This window comes from Myxocyprinus asiaticus, chromosome 36 (assembly GCF_019703515.2).
Source record: "Myxocyprinus asiaticus isolate MX2 ecotype Aquarium Trade chromosome 36, UBuf_Myxa_2, whole genome shotgun sequence".
NCBI classification, from domain to species: Eukaryota; Metazoa; Chordata; class Actinopteri; order Cypriniformes; family Catostomidae; genus Myxocyprinus; species Myxocyprinus asiaticus.
The window spans coordinates 8,430,171-8,451,032 of record NC_059379.1 but is presented as its reverse complement, the minus strand read 5'-3'; the positions used below and the strand labels follow the sequence as shown (position 1 = coordinate 8,451,032).

Here is a 20,862-nt window from a genome sequence, read left to right as displayed (position 1 = left end):
ATTAGTTACAAACCCGACCCGAACCCGAAGTCATACTTGGAAAAACTGACCCAAGCTCCTCCCAAAACCTGATGGGTATTCAGGTCACATCAAGCTCGGGTTGTGTTGCAGACCTCTAGTCCCTTTACATGTTGCTCAGACAGTCTCTTCCTGTCTAAGTGGAAAGCTCTTGGCCAGAATAAGATGTAAGACCAGACTTTATAACCGACAGCCAAAAGACTGACTAAAGAAGTCTATATCATCTGAGAAGCCATAACTTAAATTACAATAGCTTAGAAATACTAACCAAAGTGCTCCACAGTGTTCTTAAACAGTAGAAAGCGTTTCTCCCTTTAGGAACAGTAGCACTCTCTCCACTGGCCTGTTTCACCACAGGCCATATTCTACACTTTGAAGATAAATCTTCCTCCTACACTGCCTCTGCCTCCAGACTAAAGGGGTCTCTACCCTTCAGGGCTCCTTCACGGCAGGTTAGCCCGCTTCAAAAGTTTCTTCTTCCCCCTGCAGTGATCAATTGGCCCCTGCCGGAAGGACCAGGTTTACTATCATTAGGCTAACACAGTATGCTACAACTCTATTAGCTGACTAATCCAGGTGAACTAACTATTATTAGTCATTTAAAATGACAGGAAGGCTTCATCCTTTATGTATTTCTTCCAAATATAAACTCAATTTTTACCTTGTCTCCCTCAATCTTTCAAACCCTCAATCACACACTCTCTTCCTCTTTCTTTTTCTCATGGGTGAATACACTCAATGTTCTGGAACATCCTCCCTCTCTCTCTCTCTCTCTCTCTCTCTCTCTCTCTCACACACACACACACACACACACACACACTGGACCTGTGGGTAGATTTGAGGGCTTGAACTCTCCCAGCATGTTTAATGCAGAAGCATAGGCTGAATACTTCTGATAACTTTCAGACAACTTGACACAAGCTCGCCACAGACTGTCCAAGCACACTACACCAAGATAAAATCAAACACTGTTTAAAAGCCTATGTTAAGCACAATGTTAAGCATCTTTGGATTGAATTTTTTCAACAGTAAAGACTCTAACTTTGACCTACGTCTGCATTTCTCAATGCCTCATGGAGTGAAGCATCAGCTACAAGACCTGTAACACAGCACTCAAAGTTCTTGCTCTTTCAGTTTTCTTTGCTGCTAGTCTTTCAAAGTGTTGCCAACTCGCATGACCTATGATATGTTTTCAAACTTTTTGATGCCAAGAACCCCCAATGTACTTTTTTCTACCAACTATTAGATAATAGCAACAAGCTTCAAAGCAGCTACAATGACAATAAAAATGGTCTTACAAACGCCAGTGAGCACAAACAGATCTCACAGTGAAATCGGAAACAGTAGGTTGACTTTTATTTAGATAAAATCCAACTGTGCTTACCGAAATGTGAAACACTGCCCCTAATGGCCAATGTGGTAAGTGTTGTTGGGCATAAGAGCACATGTGAGCTCCATTATTCAGGGTGAAATGTCCACAGAGGGGTGCAAAAAAGCGAGTTGTGAAGTGAGTTGTTTTCAGATGTACAAGCTGTAATACAGTGAAGAGGAATGCATTCTTAATAAACTATACCCCCAAACCCCAAAACTAAACCTAACCATCAATGGAGTAAAAATTTGTTACAGGGGGAGAAAAAAAACAACCTCCGAATCACACTCATCACTGATTATGCAAACGTGATAACTTACTAATTTCAATGCGGGATCTGAATTCAGGTCTCCCACGCTGCTGATGCAACGGACTTCCAATCATGCCACAAGGGAAGGTAAACTGCCACTTTCAGAAACAATATGCCAACTTCCGGTGTGATCATGTTGGTGAGCAAGCTAATGGTGACCATGGCAAGGATAAATTCCCTAGAAAGGTAGTACAAGACCCCATAGGCAGAGAAAAAAACAATTTCTCTATCGGCTATTTAGAAAATAGGTCAACGCTTTAAAACAACAGGTGATTTTGCCAGAAAGAAGGAATCTGGGAGGCCGAAAGCCTCTTCATGCAGGGATGACCACCTGCTTAAATGTACAGTTCTCAAAGACAGAACAAAAAGGCCTAACTGTCAGCAGAATTCAAGACCTCAGAAAACAACACTCTTTCAAGAAGAACAATAAGCAGAACATTCTCTAATGCAGGTTTTGCGTCTAGAAGATGTGTTCAAAAGCCATTGCTATCTCAGAAAAACATCAAAGACAGAATTACGTTTTTGGCAGAATATGGAAAGTTTGAATCAGAGTGGTTCAGAAGAGATGTTTGGAGTGAAGAATCACAATGTTCTGTTGCATGGTGATGCTCCAGAGAGGTGTCTTCAAAGATCTGGTGAGAAATACAATAGTGAATGCATCTCTACCACAGTGACGCATGGATGAAGAGGTGTCACGTGGGGGGGAGCCTTTTCAGCTTCTGGTACTGGTGAGAAGCTTCACTGTGAAATGTCAATTAATGCTTTGGAATATAGGAGAATCTTTTGCTGAAAGGCTTGCTTCCCACAATTGAAAAGTTGTTTTCTAAATAGGAATGGTCAGATGATATTTTTCAACAAGACAATGCTCCTGCCCACACTGCAAAGACCACCAAGAAGTGGCTTGAGAACAAGTCAGTCAGGCTCAGATTTGAGTCCAGATTTGAACCCTATAGAGAATATTTGGGCTCATCAACTGTTTAAAGCCATCAAAATTGACTCTTCTTTCTGTAAAAAGCTGTCTGCGAGTTTACCCACAAGGATTAAACATTTAAAGAAATGAAAGGGAAAAACTATCCCATACTAAGTTACTTTATCTTTATCTATTTGTTCAGTTCTTGCTAATTTCCTGACCAATTATTTGTGGTGAAGACCATTAAAAGCTTAATGTTTTGACATTTTGCAGCCCCCTGGGGGTCCCTGGACAGTTTAAAAAAACTCTGTCAGGGGGATACAAACATTTGAGAGGCTGAGTTTTTAAGGGAGTCCCTTACTGTCCCTTACTCCAATAACAGGGTGGTTACTGAGATTAATCAAGTATCATTCAGCTGGTCATGTGATTCTAACATGGCAGCACTCATGAGTGGACCCTCTCCATGTAGAATTAAACAGCTTTTACTAATACGACTGGAGTCTTCATCTCATGTAAGTGGTCGTGATTTTATACACGTTTCAAAAATACTATTCATTTCCTTGGGAGTAAAACTTTTTTATTAATGAACATATTACTGAGTGCATCTTTAAGTAACATGACAGCATTCTGTAAGAAGGCACCTTGAGGCAAATGTCACTATTTTTTTACGTTATTTTCATGAGATACAAACTGTAAAATTTAAAACAAAAGCGATATTTTGAACATGAAAATGTATAACTTGTGCCCTTGCGTGTTGGAAAATAGCAAATATAATAACAGTATCTGTACAGAAAAAGCACACAGTAATTTTACACAGTCTCAAACCTGAATGACTTTATTTCTTCCATGGAACAAATTTTTTTTATTTATTTATTATTATTTTAGTCTTTCTAATTTTTTTGTCATATAAAGAAAGTGACTCTGGGCTCTCAGGCTCCATCAAGAAAACAAAAAAAACTGTAAAATGGTAAAAAAGATGGTAAAAGCAGTCGATGCCACTCATACACTTCCAAGTCTTCGGAAGCCATAAGATCACTCTGTATTATGAACAGACCAAAATTTAAGTCGTTATTCAAACTACATTCAAAACATAGAGGGACATTTTAGATAGAAGAGTAGAGTATTCAGTGAAGACATGTATTTGACCTTTAGAAAACACAAAAAGACACATTAGGTAGAATGTTCAGCCTTAGTCACTATTCATTTTTATTCTATGGAAAAACAATGCAATGGAAGTGGATCATGACTGAGGCTAACATTCATCTTCAGTTGTCCATAAAAGCAAAAAAAAAAAAAAAAAAAGTAATTAGTTAAATTCTGGGTGAACTATCCCTTTAACACACTTTACAGTTGACTGACAAGTGGAATTGCTGTGTACTGAATAACACAATACAGAACTATTAAACAGCATCTATTTCTGTACAGCAGCTTGTGATGCTACAATCAGTCATGCATCAGAGAAGCATGGCCTCTGATGCAGAGAAACTGAGTGACATGGCATGCTCCAGCATTGGCTCTGAAACACAATGACTCTTGTGGTTTCATTATGGCATAGCATGGCTGTATAGAACTCGAACAACACAAAGACCACACTCCTTCAGTCACAATTGGCTAGATATGGTCCCCATTCAGCAAAACACTCTCCTCTCTATTGAAAAGACATGAACAGGGGAAAAAAAAAATCTTGGCTCTATGAAAGCAGAGCTGAAAATAAGCACATCATATACAGAATACAGAAATATATACAGAAATAACAAGCAAAGATATGGAGAGCGGAGTGTGCTGACCAAGACTCTGAATATCATCAGCCATAAATTATAATGGCCAGACACTCAGAAGACAAGATACAGGGCAAGATTAATAGCTTGGCTCTGAGACCACAATCAGCCGTTGTTAAAACAGTGGTTCTTTCTTATTTTCCATGCAGCACCTATTGCACTGGCTGTATGAGTTCATAAATGGCTGCTGGCTGAGGCAGGTAGTAGAGCATATTGAAGGAAGCCTCATTAACAGGATGAAAGACTGTCTGAGCCGAAGTTTACATTCACAGCTCAAGTTTCTATGATTTTACTGCACTATGTGCAGGAAAAAGGAAAAATAAAAAAATAAAAAAATACGCATATGTTGGGGAAATTAATCCAGAGGGGCGAGTGTGCCAGACTCATTAATGCCAGAGATGATTTAGCAGAGATTTGCCACTTCTATTAAAATGGGAGACACTGGGACACTCAACCAAGGAGCTCTGTGTGCCCAATAGTCAACGGATGTTGAAAGGAAGTCCCGACTTACAGTTAAAGCTACAGATATGACCTGTCAATCAATTCTAGAATGCACATGCGCATTAGCTATACAAGCAGAACAGTTTTGTTTTTTAGCATAATATGAAGTAAATAATCACAATTTATGATTCCAGTATTGTCAGATTTTATTGCTGAGTTGAAATATGTTCTTTAATCGTAATCTTGACCAACCTTTTTTTGAGATTTTGGTCTTTCTCCATTCAAGTAGCTGCATTGGCATGACTGGAAATAGCCTCCCAATAGCGTTCCAAAGATGGCTGACAGTGGACTGACTTGCTAGAAAGACTTTGCTAATGCAGACAGGCATGCACTCCTGGTTGCAAACATTAGGCATGGATGACACCACTTATTTATTTTCAAACTGATACTAAGCAGTGTCAAGGTCAGTATTGTCAATATCAAAACACATCGAAGAGTATAACTGCACAACTCAAAATATAGGCACATTTACTGTATTTACCAATGTTTCAGCTATCAGCCATTTTCAATGTATGTAATATCAAAACACAAACAGTACCTATTAATATAAAGGGACATGTCACAACTATATTCAAAATACCAAAGTATGCAATCAAAAGGCAGAGATTTATGGTAAATATGAACTGAATATGAAAAATGAAACATACCAGAGTAGTCCATTAAGTCTAATAAAAGACCAACCTCTGAACAACACAACGTTTCTCTGTGAATTTGAACCATTTAGGTCTAGACTGAAAATGATCAGACTCTTGTTTTGTTTTTGTTTTTGTTTTGTTTTTTTAGTGTTTTATTATTATTATTATTATTATTATTATTATTATTATTAATTACCAACAGCTATTACAGAATATGGTCAACCTTTTAAAAACAACACACAAACCCATCAAAATCAATGTCAGAAGGGAGTAGGATGATTTCTATTCCATACAACTATTTGTTTTCACATGTGAATAATAATAATAATAATAATAATAATAATAATAATAATAATAAAATGCACAGAATTATAATTTTTTATGAGGATCAGTCTCCTCAGTACAACATTATTACTGAAAATATCAACACTTCAAGATCTGTTCATCCCTAGTACACATATAACATGCACAAACACACAAAAAGTAAAACTGATGCTCAAAACTGATCTCAATAAAGGGAATTTAGAAAACACAACATATTCTCACCTGATACATGCCGTATAGAGTGTACAGTATATTCCATGGGGTCAATGTTGCTCAGTTGCTTCAGCAGTTGCAGGCAGATGCCATCACCAGTATGCAGGTAACAAACATATTTCATCATTGACAGTGTCATGCTAAATTCAGTCCTTCCCACTGAATCCAGAACCTCTTGGAGACCCTCTTGTCTGATTTGATAATTACTACAACTACTGTTCTGATTATAGTATACGTAGTAACGTGTGTAGGGTCTGCTGCGAAAGCAGGATAATCAGTTAGCAAGAAGCTAGCAGGCTAACCAGTAAGTGCAAAGCTAGCAGGCCAAGCAATCACCTTGCTAATTGAAGGCTAACTTAAAACAAAGAAAACAAATGTGGCCATCTGTGTTATATATAATTTAATTATGTTTTTGCAACATATAAATCACCAAAAAATTATTATATTACTGTAGATATTTCTTCAGTGACAGATTGAGGGCTGTTAACAGTGTGAAATGGACTTGTGTTGTTCCCTGTCCACTGCAAGGAATTCTAATTCTGCCTTCATATGCTTTTGGAATTATCGTAAATACGAGTTTCACACTCGGAAGTTGCACATGAATGACCCCTTAAATCGTAATTACGACTGGGAAACTCTAAGATACTTTTGATACCTGAGTGTCCAGGATGGGAGGAGTCCTAAACTTCCAACATGGTGGAGGAGAGTACAGTTTCTGTAATGAATGACAGGTTTTGTTCATTTTTGTATATTGTACATTAGTTTTAGTATTTATTTGTATTTTGTATATTAGCAATCATTCTATCCATGCTGTACATTTTTACGTTGTGAAAATAGCTTGTATTTGGCCAAAATTCCATTATCGTCAGCAAGCTTACCGAGTAATATACACTATATTGCCAAAAGTATTCGCTCATCTGCCTTTAGACACATATGAATTTGAGTGACATCCCATTCTTAATCCATAGGGTTTAATATGACGTCGGCCCACCCTTTGCAGCTATTACAGCTTCAACTCTTCTGGGAAGGCTTTCCACAAGGTTTAGGAGTGTGTTTATGGGAATTTTTGACCATTCTTCCAGAAGCGCATTTGTGAGGTCAGACACTGATGTTGGATGAGAAGGCCTGGCTCGCAGTCTTCGCTCTAATTCATCCCAAAGATGCTCTATCGGGTTGAGGTCAGGACTCTGTGCAGGCCAGTCAAGTTCTTCCACACCAAACTCGCTCATCCATGTCTTTATGGACCTTGCTTTGTGCACTGGTGTGCAGTCATGTTGGAACAGGAAGGGGTCATCCCCAAACTGTTCCCACAAAGTTGGGAGCATGGAATTGTCCAAAATCTCTTGGTATGCTGAAGCATTCAGAGTTCCTTTCACTGGAACTAAGGGGCCAAGCCCAGCTCCTGAAAAACAACCCCACACCATAATCCCCCCTCCACCAAACTTCACAGTTGGCACAATGCAGTCAGACAAGTACCGTTCTCCTGGCAACCGCCAAACCCAGACTCATCCATCAGATTGCCAGATGGAGAAGCATGATTCATCACTCCAGAGAATGCGTCTCCACTGCTCTAGAGTCCAGTGGTGGCGTGCTTTACACCACTGCATTCGACGCTTTGCATTGCACTTGGTGATGTATGGCTTGGATGCAGCTGCTCGGCCATGGAAACCCATTCCATGAAGCTCTCTACGCACTGTTCTTGAGCTAATCTGAAGGCCACATGAACTTTGGAGGTCTGTAGCGATTGACTCTGCAGAAAGTTGGCGACCTCTGCGTACTATGCGCCTCAGCATCCGCTGACCCCGCTCTGTCATTTTACGTGGCCTACCACTTCATGGCTGAGTTGCTGTCATTCCCAATCGCTTCCACTTTGTTATAATACCACTGACATTTGACTGTGGAATATTTAGTAGCGAGGAAATTTCACGACTGGACTTGTTACACAGGTGGCATCCTATCACAGTACCACGCTGGAATTCACTGAGCTCCTGAGAGCAGCCCATTCTTTCACAAATGTTTGTAGAAGCAGTCTGCATGCCTAGGTGGTTCATTTTATACACCTGTGGCCATGGAAGTGATTGGAACACCTGAATTCAATTATTTGGATGGGTGAGCGAATACTTTTGGCAATATAGTGTATATTATGGTGTCAAAATAAACATTTATTCAAGAAATATGTATGAATGAACCTGGCGTCGTCCATGTTTCCTGTTTTTTCTGACAACAAAGCACTTGAACACAATGTACTCGTAATTACCAAAAGTGGGAAATAGGCTAATTCTGATAGCACAGGAAGGCAGCATAATATAGAGTGATCAGTCACATGGCATTTATGGCATCTGATTGGTTCACAAAAAGAATAAAAAATAAAAACATTTCGGAACAGTGTCCTTAGTACTCAAGAAGCAAAAATGGCAGCATCCAAGTTGAATATTTCCAGGCCTGGAGGTCATTGATATGAATGGGAATGCCAACTGATTGTTTTCTCCAAAGTGCTGGGTACAGTAAGTTACTCGAAAAAGTAATCCGCTATAGAATACTAAATAATTTAATTTACTTTCTAAAACCCCTACAAATGCTTCCAAACTAGAGTGCAAACTAGAGTTCTTACAGTAAAACAAATTCAAAATAATGTCTGTATTTCCTCCTTGTCCATTGCTGTAAATATGCCATACACAGCACCACACATTCCCCACTTACAATGACTTGTTAGTAAGCACACACCCTTTACTATAGAAATAAAAACAATGTTATTTTAGAAACATCTGTAATCCAAATAATATAATACATAAACAACATTTAATATAAACAACCTTTTGACTAAAACATCTTTAGATTACAGTAACTAAGTTTTTACTAAGATAACAGTAACTTTTTAATGGCGTTACAACCATATGGATGTAGACATGCTGCTTCCAATTTTCCCAATATTTACATTTATGCATTTGGCAGATGCTTTTATCCAAAGCGACTTACAGTCTACTTATTACAGGGACAATCCCACCGGAGCAATCTGGAGTTAAGTGCCTTGCTCAAGAACACAATGGTGATGGCTGTGGGGATTGAACCAGCAACCTTCTGATTACCAGTTATGTGCTTTAGCCCACTATGCCACCACCACCACCACTCACCCTATGCCACCACCACTCACGGATCTAAGAAATTATTCCCATGAATTCATACAGAGATCATGGCAGTTCACTTCCAGTACTTTCAGAAACAGTTTTAACATCAGATAGAGAGAAAAAAGATAACAAAACAGAGCTGCAATAAAAGCAACTTTTGGAGCAAGAGAGAGAGACAGAAGAAGAGAAATAAAGAAAGACAGGGGGAGTGATCACTAAAAAGCAGAAGTGGCATCAAACAGAGCGTTATTCCACAAGAAAAGGGCCAGGGGAGGCTGATCCATCTTTACCAATATGGGTAGCCAACAGAAGACATGCTAGTGTGTCTGCCAACTGCATCTCACACACATGGCACTCTCCAACCTCGCTGCAGTGATGAGGCAAGTTCTGTTAACCATTAGCATAGTGGAATGCTGGAATAGAACATGCTATAAGAATCCTGACAGGGTTTATGGTTGTTTTCATTAGTGATGTCAGCATGCATTTCAGAAGGGAGACAGGTTTATAGAGGGTAATTCATATGACTTGTATGGAGTGTGGTAGTATGTTGTAACCAATTTCACTCTTGTTAAACACTTAGTACAGTGTATTGACCTGCATTTTGCAAAATACTAGTGAAGAGTAGGTACAGATATTACTGGTGCTCTCCTATGTCACTTTCTGTAATTAATTGGATGGGCAACTGGCATGGATATGCCTCAAGGAGCTCCATTAGATGTGCTGCCACAGGCAGCTAGAGTAAAGTGGTGTACAACCTGTAAAAGACAAACTTGTCATTCAACAAACCAGAAAGAAAAAGCAACTGTCTGCTACATAGTTTGTTGCTGGGCCTAAAGCAGCTTTGGTTAAGAATAGGGATTTGCATGTGTTCCCGTGTACTAGGTACCTGGAAATGACAGCAATGAGCATGTTTACAGGCACAATCTTATACATGCCTAAACATCGATTATGCTTAAGAAGCAAGGTGTAAGGTCATGTAAACACCTTAAATTGTGTTCCTGTATCAGGATTAAGTCATAAACAGTGCAAGTAAAAACTCATTGACACACAGATTTTTGACCATTACACTGATTCAGATACCTTTAGTGCCATTCCTACTGGCCTATCTAATGTGTTCAAGTGTTTTGTTTATGCTTGATTACATGTTGACATTAAAATCATATAATGATAAAATGATTTCAAAACTCATGTAAGTTTTGAAATTGTGTTTCTTACGCTGTTTTTATTTTATTTTTTTAATCAGCTGATTTTTTAGAGTTATCAATGTATTGCTGTGCATTTTTAACACACTCAAAGATGGATAATAAAAACACAATAATTCTGTTACTTGACTTTTTCTAACATCAAAATATTTCACACCTATTGATATCCAGTTAAAACTACACAGAAAAAAAGTGGCCTTTTAATTGCTTTGAAGTTTGTTTTTTTTTTTGGGAAAATGTTCCTGTAGTTCAACTTCAACTTCAACATGGTGCTTGGGAACACACAAACTGATAAGCATCAGCCAAATGCATAAATGTAAAATGTAAATGGTCAATGGAACAAAATGTGGGGGTCTTGAGACGTGAACTATTTTTAACTTGGCACGCCATTAAAACGCAACACTCATGGCGTAAGACACTGAAAAACAGCAAGAAACAATGCAATGGCCAAAAATGTCTAAAGTACCATCATTAAAGAGACATGTTCACCACATCCATGCCACCAGGAAATAAGACATACACCAATCAGCCACAACATTAAAACCACCTGCTTAATATCATGTAACAAGGCCCCCCTCATGCCGCCAAAGCAGCTCTGACCCATCAAGGCATGGAAAGAAACATCCACATGAATGCCAGGACCCAAGGTTTCCCAGCAGAACATTGCCCAGAGCATCACACTGCCTCCACCTACCTGCCTTCTTCCCACAGAGCATCCTGCTGCTATCTATTCACCAGATAAACGACACACACGCACCCAGCCATCCACATGATCTAAAAGAAAACGTGATTCATCAAACCAAGCCGCCTTCTTCCATTGCTCCATGGTACAGTTCTGACGCTCACATGACCATTGTAGGCGCTTTTGCCGGTGGACAAGGGTTTGTATGGGCACTCTGACTGGTCTGCGGCTACGCAGCCCCATACGCAGTAAGCTGCGATGCACTGTGTGTTCTGACACCTTTCTATCATGGCTAGCATTACGTTTTTCAGCAGTTTGTGCTACAGTGGGACCGGACCAGATGGGTTAGCCTTCGGTCCCCATGCACATTAATGAGCCTTGGGCACCCATGACCCTGTCGCTGGTTCACCGGTTGTCCTTCCTTGGACCACATTTGGTAGGTAATAAACACTGCATACCGGGAACACCCCACAAGACCTGCCATTTTGGAGATGGTCTGACTCAGTCATCTAGCCATCACAATTTGGCCCTTGTCAAAGTCGCTCAGATCCTTTCGCTTGTCCATTTTTCCTGCTTCCGAAACATGAAATGCAATAACTGACTGTTCACTTGCTGCCTAATATGTCCCACCCCTTGACAAGTGCCATTGTAACGAGATAATAAATGCTATTCACTTCGTCTGTCAGTGGTTTTAATGTTGTGGTAAGTAAAACCTGACAGTGTATTGTGAAAGAAAGTACTTACACATTAGTTCTTCTGTAACATAAGCCATACGTCAGCATCCATTATGCCCTTTGTTTTTCTTTAGAAAATTACAGTACACTTTTTTTGTTTGTCCTCATCGGCTGTGGCATTTGGTCTTTCAGCACCTGCTATTTTAAGTATATAAGTGCAGGTGGTATGTCAAAGGGTCAATGCCGTGCTGTGCAATGATATGGTTGTGAGAAACATGCTGAGGGGGACGAAAACTGCACTGGTTTAAACTGAGACTATGACAGAATCTAGCTGCAGCCACATCTATACACAGATTAGCACACAAATGGATTTTTTCACATTTTAGGGTTCATATCATGAGAAAACATAATTTTTACACCTAATTTACATCAGGGTTATTTAATGTTTTTTTTTTTTTTTTTTTTCATTTTTTAATTGTTTTTTATTTGTTATTTTTTTATTTATAGTTGCAAAGGGGCATGACACAGCAAAAAAAAAAAAAAAAAAAAAAGCAAAAAAAAATACAAAAGAAAGATTATTACCTAAATTTGGCGACATTTTTGAAAAATAACATTGTGATGTTCATTACACATATTGCGGCAGTTCCAAGGTAAAATGTGAACTCTAACGCGTTAAAAGCTAGTTAAATGTTCTCCCAAACAGTTGAGGTATTAAGGTTAATAATCTATGGAGTTTTAAATGAACAAAACCTACCTCCCTGAACATTAATGATCATCACATGACTTAAAGACTACTCTTCTGAAGAAACCCTCATGCCAGAAATCTAAAAGTAGTCCCTTTGTTTCATTCATTTAGTAACACACGGACACTTAAAAATTAGATATTTCCTGTGTCACATGCTAAAAACACATTACCAAGACACAGAGCTAAAGCAGACTCCCTTATGAGACTCTCATGTTTGCAATGGACAACATAATTCTTTTTGTAGGACATCTCATCTTAAATCCATGAACATTTAACCCTCTATAATGCACAGAATCTACCTTTTTGTACCAAAATGTACACAATACTTAGCCTTGCTAGATAATTCTGAAAATTATGTTGTTATGACCTGTAATCACTTTTTGTTAACTGACAAATTTATGATTATAATCTTTAATTTTGTCTTATTCATGTCATATTACTTGAATGGTAACCATTCATGATAAAGCACATCATGTTTACTATCGTTGAGATTCTTTCTGCATTTCAGTAATGTTTATGTTCATTAATTTTTGATATATTCAGTTGTATCCGAGATATATAAAATGTATGATTAAAACATATACTTTATGAACGGGAAATGGGAGTCTTCACAGACAAAGGCTCATCAATCACCTTCAGAAGGAGGAACAGAAATTACCATGTGACCCCACAGAAGACATTTCTGATTGGCTCAAGACACCTTTGAGGTGCGGACAACCTCAACAGTACAAAGCCTCCTCATCAAGAAAGCTCTGCTCTTACTCTCTCTTACTTCTTACTCTCATCCTCTTCAGCTCTCTTCATCCTCTGTGCTCTTGCCCTTGTGGCTCTTAGCCCTCACTCCAGCGCCCCTCTGTCCTTGCACAATATAGAGTCCAGAAAATCTTGGAGTGCAAAGTTCCGAGGAAGCTCTTCTCACTCTCTGCTCTTCAACTCACACACGTGATGGGGAGTCGTGAGTCTCCCTCGCAGAAGGCCTCGCTTCAAAGCCCCGCCTTATCATCCCAGCAACAAACTATCCACGATCTTAACAGAGGTCCACAACATCGACGGAACAACCAGAATTTTCTACTGACACAGCCACTGAACCAAAGCAACGCACGGAAACGCATCGACATGCAAATACATCTCCAGACTTTTTCTGAAAGTGCTGGTGTTTCTTTAATATAATTTTAGGAATCCGACTGCAAATTGAGTTAGACTCAAAGAAGTATCGAATGGTTCTCAAGGCATTGTCTATAGACCCCATAAAGTTCAATTTCTCTGTACAGATCATTTCATTCACCTTCTGTTACAATTTACTCACCAACTTGTTTGTCATGTTTGTCTATGTGTTTAGATTAGCAATAAAGTCTTGTTTGTATTCAAAGTTAATTTGACTGTGGTATATTTTGAAAATCTTGTCACTTGATTTTTTTAAAAGACCTGCGCTCCAAAGCTCGAACCATATCTAAACATATTTGTGATATTATTTTCAATAGCCATGAGAATAGTATTACTCTAAGCTAATTCCTTACATATAAATTGTGAGCAGATCCAATGAGCCCATTGTATTACATATTAATGGTGGAGAATTTTATTCAGATTTACAATCTGATCATTTGTCATTTATCCTTTTTATAATGGTGGTCGAACGTGGCTAATTCCATCATACAGTTTCCTACATATTATTGGTGAAGGTACGCAGGCACTTTAATCCATACCGTGTACATTTATACTACCTAATTTCCCTATATAAATGTAGTTTATGTAATGCAAACGTTAAAAATTATCACCTTACAAGTCATGTGCTACAGTAAAATTGTTTTGATGTCATAAGATAGCACTGTGTGAGGAACAGGGAAAAAGTAAGTGGTTTTGAAGTAATAATCTGCCGTTTTGTGTGAAAGTGAATAAAAGTCATTGTTGTTGTACCTAACAATTTGTTTATTTCATCTAGAATCTGTGTGCAAAGTGAAAATCATTTTGCAAAAATGTAGGTACTGTAACATGACATTGTGAGACCAGGTTGTCATTTATTTTTCTAGTTTTTCAGTAAAATATCAAAACATCCTCAAAATGCAACATTAGCACCTGGGCCCGTATTCACAAAGATTTTTATCTTACCACTAAGAGTTCTCCAAAGAGTTCCTAGCTGAGATGTTTTGCTTAAAAGCTATTCACAAAACTGCTAAGAACAATTTTTACTAAGGAAATCTTAATGTAAATGTAAGGCGGAGTTGACCTTGTTGCTATGGATGACGTCATATTTTATTAGCGTGCTCTTTTAAGTCGCCTAAAGTGATCGGTAGACAGGGAAGCACTATTTTTCAGCAAAATCCTCATAGACAGTTAGCGGGATATAAATAACAAATAAATATTTATAGATAGATATACAGATGGATGGACAGGACAGACAGACAGATACATAGATAGATAGATAGATAGATATGAATATTTATTCATCCTGTGTTGGTGCAATGAAACAAGCATGAAACTGGTGAGCCCCTCTTCTTGGGCAGCATGAGGACCAACTGGCCACCGCCAAACAGGCTGTGGACTCTCTTGATGCCAAGGTCAATGATCTCCAGGCCCAGCTCAACCAGCTCTGGGTCGATCAGACCATGGTCCTGCCCGCCGCCACGGCTACCGCCATTGCCGCTGCAACTCCCGCTTCCTCTTTACCAGAGCCCCATGTTAATCCTCCACCTTGCTACTCTGGTGAGCCCACATTTTCCATTCATTCCTAACACAATGCTCTGTTGTTTTCTCTTTGCAACCTAAGACTTTTGCTGCAGAGACCACCAAGGTGGCTTATGTGTTCACTTTGCTCACTGGCCGTGCTCGGGAGTGGGGAACTACTGTGTGGGAGGCAAAGGCTCCATTCTGTGCCAACTTTGAAGACTTCTCGGCAGAGATGATCAAGGTTTTTGATCGGTCAGTGCATGGGAGGGAGGCAGCTTGCCATCTTGCGATGCTTCAAGAGGGTGATCGGTCTGTGGCGGATTATTCCAGAGAATTCTGGACTCTGGTGGCTTCTAGAAACTGGAACGCCACTGCTCAGTCTGATATGTTCCTGCATGGGCTGGCTGATGAAGTTAAAGATGAACTGTATGTACACAACTTAGCTACACAACTCAATGACCTGGTGGCATTGGCTATTCGTGTGGATAAGTGGCTGGCTATTTGTCATCAGGCTCGAGCTTCCAATTCTAAATTTTCGGCATCCTGTCCACTATAGCCAACGCTCGTCATTAGTTGGGGCAGTTTATCACCTTTATCTTACTCCCCCAGAGCATATACTCTCCTCCCAGCCATCTTGCAGTGGGGCAGCATTTCCCATCAGTGGTCTGTTCTGATTGATTGCCTGGAGTACATCCAGTCTGCTAAGGGTCTTAATTCTTGTCAGGCCCGATGGGCACTCTTTTTTGGGCGCTTCAGCTTCACCTTGTCATATCATTTATGTTCCAAAAACCTTAAACCGGATGTTCTCTCCCAAAAGTTTGATGTCCCGAGTGTCAGCCCCTCCCCCGATACCATTCTGCCTGTGGGATGGGTGGTGGGAGCTGTTGTTTGGAATATTGAGCAACGGGTGAGAGAGGATCTTGCCTTGGTTGAGGCACCTAACATGTGCCCGGAGGGACTGCTTTTTGTTCCTGTGTCGGTTAGGTCCTCCGACCTTCAGTGGGGCCACTCATCCAAGTTAGTCTGTCATCCGGGTGTGAGGAGGACACTGGATGCTGTCCACCAGTGATTTTGGTGGCCTGCCATGGCTGAGGATGTTCACTGGTTTGTGGCTGCCTGCTTGGTCTGTGCGCACAACAAATCTAACAACAATCCTCCCATTGGTATCTTCCAAACCCTCCCCATCCCCTCCCACCCCTGGTCCCATATTGCCCTGGATTTTGTCACTGGGCTGCCTCTATCCAGTGGTAATACGGTGATCCTCACCATTGTGGACCATTTTTCCTAGGCGGTCCATTTTATTCCCCATCCCAAACTCCCCTCAGCTAAGGAGACTGTACTGGTGGTGGACCATGTTTTCCTGATACATGGCCTTCCGGTGGATGTGGTCTCCAACAGGGAGCCCCAGTTAATTTCTAAATTCTGGAGTTCTGTCAGCAGATTGGCACTTCGGTAAGTCTGTCATCAGGATTCCATCTTCAAACCAATGGGCAGTCTGAGCAGGCCAACCAGGACCTTGAGCGGATGCTCCAATGCCTGGCTTCCCATAAGCCCTCATCCTGGAGTCAGCAGCTAACATGGGCCGAATATGCCCATAACTCCTTGACCGTGTCATCTACTGGTCTTTCCCCTTTCCAGTGCTGTCTTAGTTACCAGCCCCCTCTCTTTCATTCACAGGAGGCAGAAGCCTTGGTTCCCTCAGTCCAAACTTTTATTGAGCAGTGCTGTCACACTTGGAGGAGAGCTAGGAAAGCGCTCCTCTGGACTGAGGGACACACTAAGGCTGTGGCTGATCGTCACCAGTCTCGGGCACCTACTTATGTTTGCAGGCAGAGGGTGTGGCTCTCCACCAGGGACCTGCCTCTCAGGATGTCGGCTCGCAAGCTGGCACCTCAGTTCATCGGGTTATACCCTATAATTAAGGTGCTCAGTCCAGCAGTGGTTCAGCTTAAGCTTCCGCTCTCTGCGAAGAGTACATCTTGGATTCCATGTGTCCCATATTAAACCTGCTTGTCTAAGCTCCCACAGTCCACCCGTTTCATCCCCACCCCCACCTCCCCATATTATGGTTGGGGTCCCCGTTTACACTGTCAGGAGATTGCTGGATGCCAGGAGGTGGGGACAGGGATTCCAATATATTGTGGACTGGGAGACGTATGCCAGAGAGGGATTGCTGGATGCCAGGAGGTGGGGATGGGGATTCCAATACATTGTGGACCGGTGGAGAGATGTTGGGTTCCAGCCCGGGACATTCTGGATCACTCGCTCATCGAGGAATTCCATCTACATGTGTCTGTTTGGTTCTTTTTGACAAGTGCCATGTGCTGACTATGTTCTGCTAACCTATTGGCTAATTAGTTTATCATCATGGCTACTCATTATGATCGGCACCTGTTCCTCATTCCACACTGATCTCCTTCCCTATATATTCACCTCTCGTAAGCTGTCTTGTGTCAGATTGTTTTGTGCTGTTACCATTCAGTCCAGCCATAATTTCTAGTAATCTGTCAGTTTGTCTGTTTAGTCTGCCCAGTTTCGACTCCTGCCTGCCTCCTGACTTTGAATCTCTGCCTCACCCTGGAAGCATTACGGACTGTTTATACCCTGGTTCTGACCTCTGCCTGTCATTACGGTTCTCTCTTCACCTCAGCCTGTTTTGGATATATCTCTGCCATGCCCTTTGGATTATTGCTGGTCGCCCTCTCTCTCTGCCGGGGTGATAACTCCTCAGTTTGGGATTACAGCCTGTCTTTGTTGTTGTTTTTCAAATAAAGAACTCTCTTCATCACAGCTCTTGAGTTCTCAAGGTATTTCATGACAGGAGCTACTTTTAGCATTAAAATGCTTCATGAATTACTCTTAGATTAAAATTTTACGAGTCCTAAAATTAGGAGTGACACACCCCTTATTTTTATGAGTTGCTCCTAAATTTCCACATTAGGAGCTACTTTTAGCCTAAAGATTTTTTGTAAATATGGGTCCTGTTTTCTTATATCTTGAATAATATCTTATTTCTTGATTTAAGTTTATTTTTTCAGTTTTTGTTCTTTATTTTATATAACACAATCTTTTTTAGGTTTATTTTATTTTTTTTTTTTTTTTTTTTTTTTTTTTTGCAATGTTGCAGTTAAATATATCACTTTTTGATGTTTTATGATTTAAAGAGCTTTACCGATTTACCCAGATTTCAAGGCCACTCCTGTGGCACATTTCTTGCATTTACACTAAAAAGAATGTCGTTTGGCTTTTCAACTTAAAGAAAGAGGAGAGAGACACACAGAGTGAAATCAAAAGAGAGAGAGAGAGAGAGATTTGGTCATTGTGTGCCATGGCAGATTGCGAAGACTAGCCATTTTGCAGGCAGTGTACATTTTCTTTGAATTCAGTAGTCTACCTGAATAAGTTCACAGGCCGAAAGAGGCTATTTCCATCCTTTAAGAGGGTATGAGTGGGGTTGTGTACGTGGTATGTGGTTGTGCCGTAAACACGTTCACAGACAAATACTCCAATCAACATCTGTTCACAAGCCCCTTTTGTTCCTCTACAGTTGCTTAAAAAAGGCTGTCAACTTGCTCTGAAATGGTTGCTTTGCCATTATTTTGTTTGTTCAATGGGAAGCCCTCCAATTCCTCCTTCAGTCTCTTATTTCCTTATTTTGTCTTTGATTACAGGGCTGCAAAATGTCTCCAAACTGAAGGCTGATTTGCCCCTCTTGTCACACATGGGCAGCACCAAGGCCATTACATCCAGATGTATAGCATCTGGTCTATCTTGCCTGTCTTTCTCTTTTCTCTTTCTCTCTTCTGGGCTTTAGGGGTCTCTGAACTGCACATTCTCTCTCAACACTTTGTCTAGTATGTCTATTAAAAGGCCCACCCACTTTGTACTGCTGTGGGGCCAAGACAGGCAGCCTTCATGCTGCATGCAAAATTACTGCCATGCCCGTGCCCCAGCTGGTGGGGTTCAGTCTATTAGAAACACTATCAGAGAGCATTTGAAACTGATAACATTATAACACTTTGAATTGCAGAACTAGCATTACCTATGCAATACCTTTGGCAATAACTTTTGGCAAAATTTAAATTTGAAAGTTGCAACTAAAAACTGGATTTGAAGTGGACTTTAAAGGTGCGTGTGTAATGTGTGGGCCACAGGTGTCACCAAACAGAATTTTATGAACACTCCTCATATTATTCATTGGTTAGACAAACAGATATCATCAAACAGATAGTCCCATCCCAAAAGTATGCCAGTTGTTGAGTCAAAGTTGCTCAAACAAACATAAGAATATTTTGATTCCATTGTTTGGAAAAAGTTCACCTAAAGGTGGATATTTGAGGATTTTAAAGGTGAAGTGTGTCATTTCTGCACCACTACCAAATGGAATTGGAAATAACCTACAGATGGATTACTTATAGTTTTCTCTGCATATTAACCTTGTATAATGGGTTCAGGATGGGCAAGGAGGAGGCAGGAACCGGCAGGACAGTCAACATAGCTTTAATGACGTAACTGAACTTAAAACAACATAAAAAGATGGGAACTTAAAACAACATAAAAAAACAAACACACACACACACACAGCACGGCCATGTGTGTCTCTCTCTCTCTCCCAGACTGGCATCTCCAGCTCTCCTTTATCTCTCTCTACCACTGATTGACTCAGCGCCGGCCATGCACCCTCATGGCCCGGCCACGCCTCCTCCTTGTCACACCTTGGATGGGAGAAAGTATTTTAAATACTTTACACACATTGCTTCAACAGCAGCGATGTACATGTTTTTTTTTTTTTTTTTTTTTTTTACCAGACACAATCGCTAAAGGAACAGACAGCTAAGAAGCTAGTACTTCTATTACCCTGTGCTTTTATGCTTTATAGAGCTGAGAACAGAGGACTTCGGAATGGGGAAGAACTTCAGCATCCAGCGTGCTGCTCTTTCCTGTTTAATAACAAACATATATCCTCTCCTCCATTTCCAAATGGCGGTGCAAATGCTGTTTGAGACGGAAAAACGGCCACACAAATTAAAGATTCTGTAGGTGTAAAACCATTTTTTGGCTGCTTTCCCCACTATCTGCAGCCACCATAACTGCCATATAATCTTGCGTGATGAATTGTCATTTGGTCCCAGTGTTAATTTCCTAGCAAACTACTCACAGTGCTGCACAAAACACTATATAACAAGGCCTTTTTACCCTGACTTCTACCCTGAGAGAGGTTTACTCTGACTTCTGCTGGTCAATATATTTTAGTAAAAAGGATTTAACTCATGTAAAATAATTAAAATGTAGGTACCACTTTGACTTTTGCTTGAACCATATTATTCCTGATAGCTAAAAGAATTTGTACAATATAATGGCAAAAACTGTTTAGTAATATTAGCAAGTATTAAAGCAATGGCAATATTACTTTGATGTGTGCTCTTATTTGCGATACAGTGGGTTAATACACAGTATTTCAATTGACCCAGGTCTCTCCTGTTTGTCTTTTGTTTTGTGGAACATGATAAGGACTGTAAAAAGGAATAACAAATTGCTCACCAGTTTGGCAATTAATCAATTAGAAATCGCAAATCAATATTTCTTTCCCCTTCCAGCCTGGCAGGCTGACAGCAATCAGATGTAATTAAAATTGTAGCTATTGACAAATCAAGATGTATGAAGGACCGGCATGCCACTGCACCTGACTGAAGAGCACATGATGGGTTATGT

General features: G+C 40.2%; 1 protein-coding gene and 1 long non-coding RNA gene across 3 annotated transcripts in view; one reads left to right on the top strand and one right to left on the bottom strand.

The window, feature by feature from the left end:
* sdk2b (sidekick cell adhesion molecule 2b) overlaps positions 1-20,862 on the bottom strand; it is a 490,694-nt gene that overhangs the window by 433,072 nt on the left and 36,760 nt on the right. The window lies entirely within an intron of this gene.
* LOC127426712 (uncharacterized) lies at positions 16,360-19,951 on the top strand. The gene is made up of 2 exons (XR_007894845.1): positions 16,360-17,265; positions 17,338-19,951. It is a non-coding gene; the product is annotated as an uncharacterized LOC127426712 (long non-coding RNA).